This window comes from Quercus robur, chromosome 6 (assembly GCF_932294415.1).
Source record: "Quercus robur chromosome 6, dhQueRobu3.1, whole genome shotgun sequence".
In the NCBI taxonomy this organism is placed as follows: Eukaryota; Viridiplantae; Streptophyta; class Magnoliopsida; order Fagales; family Fagaceae; genus Quercus; species Quercus robur.
In genome coordinates, this window is record NC_065539.1 from 20,682,698 (window position 1) to 20,697,186 (window position 14,489).

At 33.3% G+C, this 14,489-nt stretch overlaps 1 long non-coding RNA gene across 1 annotated transcript; it reads right to left on the reverse strand.

The window, feature by feature from the left end:
- Positions 1 to 10,981: 10,981 nt before the first annotated feature.
- LOC126733202 (uncharacterized) lies at positions 10,982 to 13,327 on the reverse strand. The gene is made up of 2 exons (XR_007659641.1): positions 13,209 to 13,327; positions 10,982 to 12,454 (listed from the first exon to the last, which is right to left on the reverse strand). It is a non-coding gene; the product is annotated as an uncharacterized LOC126733202 (long non-coding RNA).
- Positions 13,328 to 14,489: the final 1,162 nt, after the last annotated feature.

The following is a 14,489-nucleotide window of genomic DNA, read 5'->3' on the forward strand; positions in this document are numbered from 1 at the left end:
TTGAGGCAAGAAGAGCGGGTGGATTTGTTATTGACCTTGGTACAAAATATGGATGTGTTTGCCTGGAGTCCGTATCATGTCCCCGGGGTCAACCCCAAGTTTATTACCCATAAACTAAACGTAGACCCGTAATTTCCCCCTAAGAAGCAGAAGCCGAGAAGGTTGGCTAAGCCACATGTTGAAGCCGTGAAGCAAGAAGTAGAAACGCTGAAACAAGCTGGGGCAATTCGGGAGGTCTTTTTCCCAAAATGTTTGTCTAACATTGTAGTGGTTAAGAAGAAGAATGGCAAGTGGCGGGTTTAAGTGGACTTTACTGATCTTAATCAGGCATGTCCTAAGGATCCATTTCCAATCCCGAAAATTGATCAGTTAGTAGATGCAACATGCGAGCACATGAGGATGAGCTTTCTAGATGCTTTCCACGGCTATCATCAGATTGCACTAGCAACCGAGGATCAAGAGAAGACATCCTTTATAATCCCTAAAGCCAATTACCACTATACAGTAATGCCTTTTGGCCTTAAGAATGTGTGGGCAACTTATCAAAGGATGATGACTAGGATGTTCAGGGATAAGATTGGGAGCACGGTGGAGGTATACATAGATGACATGGTTGTGGAGAGAGAGAGAGAGAGAGAGAGAGAGAGAGAGAGAGAGAGAGAACAAACTGCCTTGAAGGGAGAATAGGTAACCAAGTCACAAACACTAATTTCGTTTCAAAGGAACTTCTCATTTTAGGATATTCGCACACCTACAATAACAAATAAGTTGTGAGCCCAATATAGGAGTTAGCCCATTAACCAAAATTTGGCCCGCACAAAGTTATTATTACTATTTATGAATAATTGAGTTTAATTCTATTTTAAAATATTTTAACTTAAATAATTTTTAAGGCTATCCATCCCAACAATGACTCGACTAACTAGTCCAACCTGAAGCCACCTGAACCAAAACTGTCTGATTGAAGAAGAGAGGCAGTTGGCGGTGGGTCTCAAAGTTCCACAACTGATGTCGATAGGTCGGGTGGCAAGTCTCTTTCTCAAAAACCCAAGCCCCGATCCAAGTAACTAAGCCCTTGAAAGAGGCCAGATCTACCTAGATTCGGCAAAAACATAGTGGTTTTCGCTTAGATCCGGTAAAGATCTTGTTATTTTTGGTGAAGATCTCGTTGTTTTTGCTAAGATCCGACTTCGATATAGTGGGTTTTGCATAAATATGGCTCAAATTCAGTGTTTTTTTTTTTTTGCTTAGATCCGGCGAAGATTCGGTGAAAAATACATGTCGCCACCAAAAGGAACCTCCAACAGCATCTTTGTCGGCCTCATTCAATCCGATTGTTGACCAACCGAGTCAGATTTGACTTGATAGTTAGTTTTCGCAGTCAGTGGTGGGTCTTCTCGTTGGAAACCTGATGCCATCGAGTTGATTACGGGTTGGTAAACAAGGGTATCCACATCTCTTGAGTATCTGACTATTCCCTTGGGCATGTGCAGTCCCCTTGTCACACATACACAGGGTTATTACAAGGAAGAATCCCTTAGATGGCCCCAAGGTGCTGGCAAGGAGAAAGTATCTTATGAGACACTCTCCCCACATTAGCACACTTATTTGGTTGGACTATCCAATAAAAATAGGACACGCTTTTCTCCTCCTCCATTTTCATTGTAGAAATCAAATTTCATAAAAACTCTCTCTCTCTCTCTCTCTCTCTCGGCCGTTGACTAATTTTTTAAAACTTTTTTGTGGTAAAAAAATAATAAATTAAGACATTGTTGGTTTAATTGTTTATTGTGAGTTTTACTGTACACAAGTCAAACTCAATTGGTAATATATAATGGACATTATTAAAGTTTTTTTCATTAAAAAAAATCATCAATTTTTTTAACATATTTGGATTACGCCATTCAAAAATATATATTTAATATCATTTAGATACAATGGTTTTAAGGAAATAATTTAGACCTATACATAATTACATGCAAATGAATTGAAAAATAAATGGTTGGAGCATTCTATAATGAGTAAAAAAATTTAAATATCAAATAGCAAAATACATGCCCAGATAATTTGGTCACACTAGAGTTAAAAACATATATTTAAAATTATAGACATGTATGAGAAACATTCATAAGTGCGAAAAGAGTGAAGGCTATACAATGAAATTAGCAAAAATTATGAGTGCTTGGACCCATTTTTTAACAATTCATGTACAAAATAAACGGCTTTTCAAAATAAATTACAATATTTCCTAAAGTGTGTGTTGCTTAACAATAATATGATATTCATAAAAGAGATCATGTATAAATAAGTAAACAATCAAATTTTAATGTATATTTTCAAATTGAAATAGAGTGCCAACCACAATTGATATTAGATTATAAAATTAGTTTTCAAGATTATAAATTTCTTATATATTTTTATTCTTTGTCAAATTAGTTATCCGATAAGGCATTTGTAATTTTGTTTTATATTTTGAGATGTTTATATTGTGTAGAAATGAAACTTGTGTGTTTGTTTTAATTATCTTTTGTGCCTTTTTTTTTGGATAGTAACGTTGGAATTTGTAAAATTTTAAACTTATTGAAAAAGTATTAATTTGTTTAGTTGAGCTCATTCCTGATATGAATGATGAATTCAAAGTAATGCATTTTATATTAATTAATTTGTTACATTACTTTCCAAATGGAAAATACTTTTTTTTTTCTTAAAAAACTTTCATGTGAAAAATACGGGTCGACTTGACCCGACCTGAAACCTGATTGATTTGACCAATTCCTAACCCACTTAAAATGACCTATTTTGAATCGAACCCATTTGACCTGCGACTGGATTGACCCAAACTATCCAAAAAGTTGTTTAAATTCTTGTATCATCTTTGTCGAAGCAAAAAACCCCTACATAAAAAAAAAAAAAAAAAATTGTCATAATCTTAGAAAAAGAGATAAACAAAACCATCTATCTTATCCATAAAAACATACATACTCAACTGGGGTGGGCATACCCATTATCAAAAAATCATAATTTTCACAATAACTCAATCAATAATATGAAATTCAAAAAATTTCCTTGAAACTTTTATCACAAATGAAAATAAATATAATAAAGGTTTGATATATTGTAGGAAATCACCTCCAGATAGCACTCCCACCTCAATATTGATTGTGAAAATATTATTACTATAAAAAGATCTTCAAGAATTAAACAATAGGAAAGAAGCAAACCCAAAATCAGAAAATAAACAAACACACACAAACAAAAGAACACCAAGGATTTGTATAGTTTGGCTTTTGGCCTACATTCACGGGCAACAGCGAAGAAATTCTACTAATCAAAATATGGAGATATACAAGTTGGTATATCAATATTCTCACACACACCCAATCCCTAATACACCTAATAGCTCTCTCACAAATACAAAGAATAGAGAAAACCTTGCACCCTATTCTAAACTAGAGAACTCTTACAAATATGCACCAGCCAATCTCTCTATTTCACTCTCTCTTTTTTCTCTATAATTGCCGAAGCACCTCTATCCTATTTATGCTAAGTTAGGCTGGCTAGTAGTGATTGCTTTGCACAAAAATTGCTATGAAAAACTAGGAAACAGTGTTGCACATGAAATAGGAAATCAAGACTTGTATGGAAATAGTGTTGGCAATGAAATAGACTTCAAGTATTGTACAACACTCCAAAACAATCATAGCTTAAGTTGAATTCAAGCCATTGACTTCACAAGATATCATAATCCTATACTTGTTTTTTAAGATTCAAATTATCTAATTGAGAATGAAGGTCTTGTTAAAATTTAAAAATTCAAAAACAAATGAAATTTCTTAAAGTGAATGAGAAATGAATTTCCACAATCTTATAAATTAAGTGTTGATGCAATATGACCTTTAAAATATCAAAAGATAATGCCCCAATAACATAGACCTCAAATAAAAGCATCAATTCACGTTTGACCAACGAGTAATTCTATCGAGGTAAGATTCAACCTGCTATGTCAGATTATCAAAACATCACATTTGACGGTTTCATCTTCACAGTGTGTAGTATCAAATCACATATGACTGCATTTTTGTCACATTTGAAGGTTCCCTTTTTTTTTTCCCCCTTACATTTGATAATTACATTGTAACATTAGGCAATACCAATATTACATTTGACTGTACTTCTGTCACATTTAGTGGTACATTTTTTTCTCACATTTGACGGTTTTATTATCACTTTAGGCAATACCAACATTATATGTGACTGTAATTTGACACATTTAATGGTTTCTTAATTTTTTTTTCTCAGTTTGACTTATCTATTGGCACATTAAACAATACCAACATTAGTTTTAACCACACTTTTGTCACATTCAGTAATACCTTTATTTTTTTTCTCACATTTGATAGTTTAATCGTCACATTGGGTAGTACTAATATCACATATAACCATATTTTTGTCACATTCGATAGATCCATTATTTTTAACTCACATTTTACAGTTCCATGATCACATTGGGCAATGCCAACATTATATATGACCATTATTTTTGTCATATTCAATAGTTCCATTATTTTTTATTCATATTTGACAGTTCCATGGTTATATTAGGCAGTACTAATATCACATATGACCGTACTTTTGTCACATTCTGTGATTCCCTTATTTTTTTACTTACGTTTGACAATTCCATTGTCACATTAAGTAGTACTAACATCACATATAACTGTACTTTTATCACATTTGGCAGTTTACAATTTTTTCCACATTAAACAGTACCAACATCACAACCAATAGTACTTTTGTCATATTCAGTGGTTTCTTTATTTTTATTTTAACTCACATTTGATAGTTCTATTGTCACATTAATCAGTACCAACATTATATAGGACCGTACTTTTGTCATATTTGGTAGTTTATTAGTTTTTACTCATATTTGACAATTCCATAGTTACATTGGACAGTCCCAACATTACATATGACCCTATTTTTATCACATTCGGTGGTTCCATTATTTCTTTTCTCACATTTGATTGTTCCATTATCAAATTAGGAAGTAACAACATTATAATTGACTACAATTTTTCACATTCAGTGGTTCTTTTATTTTTTTACTCATATTTGACATTTTTATTGTCACATTTTATAATACTAACATCGCATATGACCACACTTTTGTCACATTAGATGGATCTATTATTTTGTACTCACATTTGATAGTTTCATTGTCACATTGGACAACCTAAAAAATGATGGAAATACCCTTAGAACCTAAAAAATGACCAAAAAGCCCATATAACCTAAAAAATTGATGGTAATACCCTTAAAACTTAAAAAATGACTGCAATGCCCCTAAAACCTAAAAAATGACCAAAAATATCACCTAAAATTTGAAAATGACCAAAATACCCCCCTCGAAACCCTCTAAAAATACCCATAAAACCTAAAAAATAACTGAATGACCTTAAAACCTAAAAAATGATCGAAATAACTTTGAAACCTAGAAAATGACCGAAATGACCCTATAACTTAAAAATGACTTAAATACGCTTAGAACCTTAAAAAATGACCGTAGTGCTCTCAAAACTTAAAAATTGACCGAAATAACCCAAAACCTCCAAAATGACTTAAAAATCATCCATGAATTTCACAAGAATTGATTCATGACAAAGCTTACTGGTTTATTAATTGCCTACTCTATTATTGTAAAATTATAATATGTGGAGTAATTCTAGAGCTCTTTTTTTTTTTTTTTGGTGATAACAGAGAATTTTAGAGCTCTTTCTAAATGTCAAAGCAATGGTAATCATGAGTTCACAGTTATAAAGAACATTTTTTTTTTTCATAATAACATGTTGGATATCAAGAGTCAAGAAATCACCATAGATAGGTTAGAGGAACCTTTTTTTTATGACCTAAAGTTAAGAAAGCACCATGAATATGATCTCACAAGAACAAAATGACAATAAAAATGTTATATGACCACTTTATTTGGTTTTCCCAACCTAAAAGTCTCAGTGGAACTCATAAGATTTTCTTTTGTTGTATATTTATTGAAATTTAAAGATGATAAGGTATATATATATATATATACAAACGCACATAGTGGGAGGTTTTTCATGACTAATCTATTTAGTACCACAACTAAGTGCCCCAGATAAAAATTAATGGTTCCAGCCCTAAGTATGTTCTTTATATTTTATTAGACCATGTTTGTTATTGACTCTTCTTACTCACCTTTGAGTCCCAATACATGTGAATTCACTATCCTTTATAATTTAAAATAGAAAAGAAAAAAAAAATGAAATAAGAAGTCACAATCTTGGTTGTATATCTGATTCATTGCACAGATTACTGATTGCTAGTAATTCATTGAGATTGTGGTGTAATAGGAGAGTCAATTTTACAAAAATGACCATACGAACAAAATTATTTACGGGTGTCAAATAGGTGGGTTTGGGATGGACATAATTGAGTTTAGTACATAAAACTCATGTATTAATTTATAGGTTTTAGGGGTATTATGGTAAGTTTCTAGGTTTCGGGGGTATTTCTGTTATTTTTTAGGTTTATGAGGTGTTTTGGTCAATTTTTAATTAGGGGGGTTATTTTGGTCATTATAAAGGTTTCAAGGGTATTTCGTCATTTTTTATGTTTAGGGGGTATTTTGGTCATTTTAAAGGTTTCAAGGGTATTTTAGTCATTTTCTAAGTTTTGGAGGTATTTTAGTAAATTTTTTATGTTTAGGGGTATCTTCTTCATTCCATAATAGTTATACCATAAATGTTTGAGTGATCTTGTGAACTTCATTGGATATAATTTGCTAGAATATTTTTTTATAAATTTTTTGAAGTACTCTAATATATTGGTCCTCTGCCTAGACGCATTGATGATGGATACAATGAGTTCGTTGTGAACTTCATAAGAAAGAAACTATACAATGAACTTTTTTTTTGGTTGGGGGTGGCAGAGTTTGATGATAATCATTAGCATATATACAATTTTTTTTACATTAATCTCTTTAATTTTCTTTTTTCCATCTAAATAATCATCATCATAGATTATATATTATGGATTGGTAATGGTTTCTTTGCAGGTATGAATATTTTAGAAAACAATACAAAGAAAGAGAGTTTGCAATGACAATTGTTAGCATGTATACAGTTTTATTGGCATGGAGGTCTTATACAAGTTCAAAACAGCAAGATGAATATACTACTCAACCACTTGAAACCTCCCAGAAGTTGGATGTGAGGACTTCAAAAATACTGGAGGCCAGGTCGTCAACTAAGCATTCTTCTTTCTTTGGACGATTTGCCTCTGCCTTTTGGTGGGACACGACTGAGAAGGGCAAGGTTGGTGGGGGTGAAGATGACAGAATGTAGAGCTCTTTGTGATTTGTTTGATAAATTCTGGATTTTGTCTGATAAAACAAATCACAAAGAGCTCTACATTCTGTCATCTTCACCCCCACCAGCCTTGCCCTTCTCAGTCGTGTCCCACCAAAAGGCAGAGGCAAATCGTCCAAAAAGAAAGAAGAATGCTTAGTTGACGACCTAGCCTCTAGTCTTTCACACACTTCTAGTATTTTTGAAGTCCTCACATCCAACTTCTGAGAGGGCTTCAAGTGCCTGAGAAGTGTTTTCATCTTGCTGTTTTGAACTTCTATAAGACCTCCATGCCAATATGACGGCATAAACTACGTTAACGATTGTCGTTACAAACTCTCTTTCTTTGCATTGCTTTCTAAAATATTCATAACTACCAAACCAAATTACCAATCCATAATATATAATATAATCTATGATGATCATTATTTGGATGGAAAAAAGAAAATTAAAGATATTAATGTAAAAAAAAAAAAAAAAAAACTGTATATAAGCTAATGATTATCATCAAACCCTGCCACATCCAACCAAAAAAAAGACCATCATATAGTTTCCTTCCTATGAAGTTCACAATAAACTCATTGTATCTATCAAATACATTATCAATGCCCCAGGAGGACCAATATACAAGAGTAGCTTCAAAAATTTTATAAAATGTTTTTAGTAAATTATATCTAATGAAGTTCACAAGATCCCTCAAACATTTATGGTATAACTATTATGGAACGAAGAAGACCCCAAGAGCTCAAAATTGTTGACCAGTAACAGCCACACGGACATGAAATCCACATATAAAGACCACACCCCAGAGAAAATAGAATAAAAAAGCTAAAGAATGTACTTGTTGGAAGATTGGGGACAAAAAAATGAAGCTCCAGAAGAGTAATCATATTTGCAAGCCTTGACATTCATTCCGATGCCAATAATTTATTAAAGAATATGCATGTTTTCACTAATTTTTTTTTTCCCATGAAAAGTAGCTAGAAAGCATAAAAGGAGAAAACAATTCCACTTAAAATTACTGTAACTACTACTAAATCTAAATGACTCAGCAAAATTTTATCAATCCATCTTTAGTACCTTTGAAAGACCCCAGATAATGTTGAATTTCTGAACAGGTTACAAACATTCAATTCATTATAATGCAACACTATATTGTACCTTCAAATGGATAAACCCAAAGCTTAATAAATCCTAGCTCACTCATGGGTATCACAAAACCTCATTAAAATCTTGTAAATACAACAAAGATGCTGCCATTATGGCCTCAAGTTCAGCTGCACTTCAACTGCAATATGGAGCCCAAGCATGTGAGGGCAGTAACAATGAAAAACAATAAATGGCCGCCCTAAATTGTTTAGTAAAATTTCTAAACAACATTAAAGCTTTTAAATATGGAATAAAATATCAGAACCTGCAAAGAGATCAAGGACCTATGAAGCACGGGTGCGTTTCGGGACTCGGGTGCGGGTGCGGGTGCGGGACTCGGCAATTTTTGAAAAAGTTGGGTGCGGGTGCGGCGGGACTCGGCGATTAAAAAATTATTAAAAATATTTTTATTTATATTTTTAATATATTGTTAAGCATACTTTTTCACATTACACAAACATATCAAAGATTGAAAACTAAGATATTAACTAAATATTAATATATTAATTAACAAAAACTAAGATATTAACTAAATACTTTTTCACATTATAGTTAATATATTAACTAAATAAAACTAAGATTGAAAACTAAGAAGGATTCACAAATCATAAATCACAAATCAGAGACAGAGGCAGAGAGCACAGAAAGAGTGAGAGACGAGTGAGTGACGGAAAGAGTGAGAGGCAGAGAGCTGAATTTGGTGTGTTTGTGTGAAGTGAGCTGAAGGAGGGTTTAATATTTAGTTCAAACGGTGCGTTTTGCACCTTTTTTTTTTTTTTTTTTAAATTTCGGCCTGAATCGGCCGATACTGCCGATTCAAGCCGATACGGCCCGAGTCGGACCGATTCAGCGCGAATCAGCCTGAGTCGGAGCCGCGTTGGTGCGAGTCGGCTTAAAAAAAACAAAAGCCTCGTGGCATGACGCAGTGGGATGCGGCCGGATGCGCGGGTAGCGGCGTCCCTCACGCGTCGCTGCGTCCCGCCGCGACGGACGCGGGTGCGGCACCTCTGGTGCCGCGTCCGTGCTTCACAGTCAAGGACACACCTAACAAAAAAAAAGAGGTGAAAGGAGCAAGAAAACTCTCTCACAATTACCCGCTAGAATTAGCTCTGACCGGATAATTTACAATAAGTAGAAATTTCTTATGGTTTACAGCAAACCATCAAAAGGAAAATGAGGTTGGTTGCTGGTCAGGATTATTCACCAAGCATCTTAGAAGTTAAAAACAATAGAGAAAAAAAAAAATACAAATCAATGGGTACAATTGCTGATATTGACGTAGATACTCTATTTTGAAGGAATAAAAAATATGAAAATATTTTAGAGAAGACCCTAAAATTTAGATACAAATCTTCAAAGTACATCTATGGGTGAATACGTACTTTAAAGATTTGTATCTAAATTTTAGGGTCTTCTCTAAAATATTTTCATATTTTTTATTCCTTCAAAATAGAGTATCTACGTCAATATCAGCAATTGTACCCATTGATTTGTATTTTTTTTTCTCTATTGTTTTTAACTGGTGAATAACCGTGACCAGCAACGAACCTCATTTTCCTTTTGATGGTTTGCTGTAAACCATAAAAAATTTCTACTTATTGTAAATTGTCCGGTCAGAGCTAATTCTGGCAGGTAATTGTGAGAGAGTTTTCTTGAATACATGTTTTTAACTTTTCAGCATTATTACCTTTTTCTTGCTCCTTTCTCCTCTCTTTTTTTGTTAGGTGTGTCCTTGATCTCTTTGCAGTATATCATGAATACATTTTTATGCATCAAAAATACATCTTGAATATTTTATCAAAAAAAGAAACTACAATTTCTATCCTCTTATGAAGAGAACAACATAAGCAGACAACAATATAAAAGGACTTATTATATGAAAATTAAAGGATCTCAAAAGAATCACAAAAGGAGGGAGAAGGGATACCGCCTAAACCAATCATCTACTCAGCTTAAGCATTTCCATTTCATTTTCAAATCATATATGAAGGTGATAAATTCATGTAAACTCGTGTCCCTCATCCACTAACTAAATAATAACAAGGATGCTTATAACAATCAATTTAACTTTGCTGCTCAAAGTACTAGAGAAGTTTTGTGAACAGTAAATTTTGAACAAATTAATCTTCTGCATAACTAATGTAGAGACAGCATTACCTTTTTGGTTACACAAATGTAGAGAAGCATTAGCTTTTTGGTTACACTAATGTACGTAATAATATTATTCATCACAAAAAATGTATGTAATAAAATTAATCAATAACTAAAGCTAACATTTGGAATCACCCCAGCGTTTTCTTACAAAGGCTCAAAATAAATGCAAAAGTTCTGAGTTTGGATAGCATACAGGATTCCAAACAAAGCAAAAAATAAATTAAACGTTCAAAATATATATAATATCATGTAATATAGCACCACCAGTAAGGGAATTAAAGTAAAAAGAAAAAAGGAACTAAGAAAAAGCTCATGATCGCGATAAGGCCATAACAAATAAAATACAAATACATGACACACAAGAAAAGAGAAAGAGCATCGCATGGCAACGGGTTGGGTTCGGGCCGGGTTTTTTCATACCCAGACCTGCCCCGTCGGGCCTACGCGGGCCCCGTCCCCTCATGCCCAGCAATGCCCAAAATCAGAAACACATACTTCGATTTATAATTTTTCGGCCCAAAATCACAAACACAAACACAAATCCAAACACGATCACAAACATAAATATAGAAATCCCAAACACAAATGTCAGATCTATGATTTTTCTTTCAAAATCACAAACCAAACACAAATTTTAGATCTATGATTTTCCCTTTCAAAATCACAAACACAAACATAAACTCACATTGAGACGAACTGAACCCAGAAAAAAATGGAGATCGAGGTGGAGCGAGGCCGTGAGGCCATGGGTGAGGAAGATGAGAGGGGTAGAGGGCTGTCCGACAGTGTGAGTTCGGCGACAGCGAGGACGAAACGAAGTTGGGAGAGTAGAGAGCTGTGCCTGTGCTTGAGAGATGAAGAGGGAGAGGCGGCCGTGTGAGACAGTGAGTCAGAGAGCTGAGACAGAGTGAGTGAGATTGTAAGCTGGAGATGAGAGGCGGATGTGCTAGGCTGTGAGGTGAAATGAAATGAGGAATAGAAAATTTTAGGGTTTATAACTATATATATGAGAGGGTATTTTAGTAACTGTATATGTAACCGGGTCCGGTCCGGGTTCGGGCCAGGTTTTGGAAAACCCCTGAACCCGCTTCGGGTTTTTTTTTTTTTAAACCCATACTTGACCCTTTTTTTATCGGGCCAAGTACCTGCGGGTCGAGCAGAAATTGCCAACCAATAAGAGAAATGATAATGTGATTTCATGTAATCGTGAAAGTCTTATTTCCTTAAATTTCACAAATAATAACACTTGACACACGATCAGACCTGATAACTTTAAATCAACAGTGAGGAAAAAAATTTCAACTATCTTTTCTTTTTTTTTTTCTTTTTTTTTTTAGCTTATGATACCAGCTCATTTTCACCATTAGCTTATATAAATTTTTTTAAAAATAACCATTTAAATACAAAATAGGTAAAGATACTGTGAAAATCCAAATCATTTAACATATAAGATAGGTATCTTCAATGTTGAGAAATCGGTGCGTACCATCCGCCACCAGATCCCACCGGTTCCGCAACACGGGGGTTACCGCCACCAAAACCCACCGGTTCAGCTACCATCCTGTATATAGGTGGTAGAGGGCCAGGTAGCAGCAATGTGGTTGCTGGCTTTAGTAGACAGCTTATAGGTAGTGGCCGGCGCAAAGCCGGTAGAGGTACCATGGCTGGATGGTGCACAGCTAGTGGACAGCGCACTTGAAGCCGCATCAGTAGAAGAACACTCATTCTACTAGATGCAAAAAGATAAACGTTTGTAGAACTCCTACAAAATACTAAACAAAACAAAATAAACACGTGTTAATCATAATAAAACTTTTATAACCAAATGCAAATATATAACCAAATCACAATAAAACACTTCACGCACCTGAAGTGTACATGAGTATATGTTTGTGTGATTGGTAAGTTATAAAATAAAAAATAATTGATGATAACCTTTAATAGAAAGATACATAACATATAATAAAAAGGGTTAATAAATTAAAATTTAGTAATATATTGTCTATTAGTTCAAAGGATGGTGCCACTGCACAAAGGGTTAATGATTTGATTTATTTCAAATCATTAGCATATTTACCCATTCATACTCCAACAAGACCAAGGTGGGACAAAAATCCACGGTAAAAACTATCTAGACCTAGCATATTTACCCATTCTTTTTTTTAGATAGGTAATAAGAATATTATTAAACAAACTGTAAAACTGAAGAAAGCAAACACAAGGCGTTCATGATGGTGAACACAAGGAAATGCAACAAACAAACAAACAACATCAAACAAGAAGGAGAAAAATCACCCATTCATATGTTTAAAGGCACCTCAGCTTACTTAAACATGGCAAAATCAAATCGTATAATCAAACATAGCAAAATCTCCCAAAAATGAATCGAGCAAATTAAATCACACCAAAACCAAACCCTAACTACTACATTTAATCAATAAAACATATAGCAATAAAAGCAATGTTTAGAAAATAATTCAGAAAAACAAATAGCAACAAAAGCAATGTTTAGAAAATGATTCAGACCTTGTTTGAGCAGATCTTCGCCGGTAGCTCACCAGAATATTCTCTGTTTGAGTGAGTTTGTCTGTTTTTGTAAATGACTACTGAGTATTAGCACGGGCTTTGGCATTTTTATTTCAGTGAGTGAGTTCCTTGGACACGTCACACGAGGTTATAGTTGGGTAACTTCAACTTTTTTTTTTAAAAGTTAAGTTACAAATTAAACCCTCTAATTTTGTCAAATTCAATTTAGTCCTTTAAATTAACTTTCTTTCGTGGAATTTAGTTTTTTAAATTTCAACTTTATTCAATTCAATCATTTCGATAATTTCTGTTAAAATTGCACCTTAGCAATTTCTAAATTTTTGAATTTTAGTTAATTTGTCAATAAAAAATACTATTTGAAAAAAAAAAAAAAAATATATATATATATATTATTTGAAAGAAGTGAGTAACAAAATTTATTAATTTCCTCTAAAGAAGAATTCCTAATGGAGGGGTTTGTAAGTATAATAATAACTAGTCTCATATGAGACTCTTTTTTTAATTTTAAGTTTAATATAATATTTCAATTTAAGGGTGTGTTTGCCTTGTGCGTCCGCGTCTGCGTCCGTGTTTTACGCGTCTGGCGTTTTCAGCTTTTATTTTTATTTTTTAACTAGTGCCTATTGCATTATTCATGGGACATAAACAGTGCAATCAGGCATATGAACAGTACTTTCAAGCATGAATAGTAATTTATTATTATTATTTTATTGTTTTCAGTTTTCAGCAAAATAAGTGGTATCCAAACGCACACTAATTCTATCTATTGTCAGCGAGTTTATAAAACTAAATATTGTTAATGAGTTTATAAAACTAATATTTAGGATTTGAAATGGAGTAAACAAAAATTTTTCTATCTAGTTTTTAGATAAAAAGTATGCTAATTTTTAGGAAAAACCAAAATTTTTGTACAAATTATTGTCAAAGGTACTCATTAGTGTTTGTTTGGACAAATTTTAGTGATCCCTTGAAAAAAGTTGAAAAAGATCAGATTTCTTGCTGTGAAGAAAAAGATTACCTCTCAGAGAAGGATTGGAGAAGAGTGAGAAAAAAGTACTTTTCGCAAAGATAATAAAATGTAGAAAAAAATGTACTAGAGTGTTCAGTGATTACCTCAGTAAAGGATTGAAAAAGAGTGAGAACTCTTCGAAACAGGCTTTGCTCGACATTGGCTCAGCGCTAGGTTCGGTTGTATAATCACATAAAAAATAAAAACGCATAGCGAAAATTTGAAACAAGTTAATTAATAATAAAACTCAA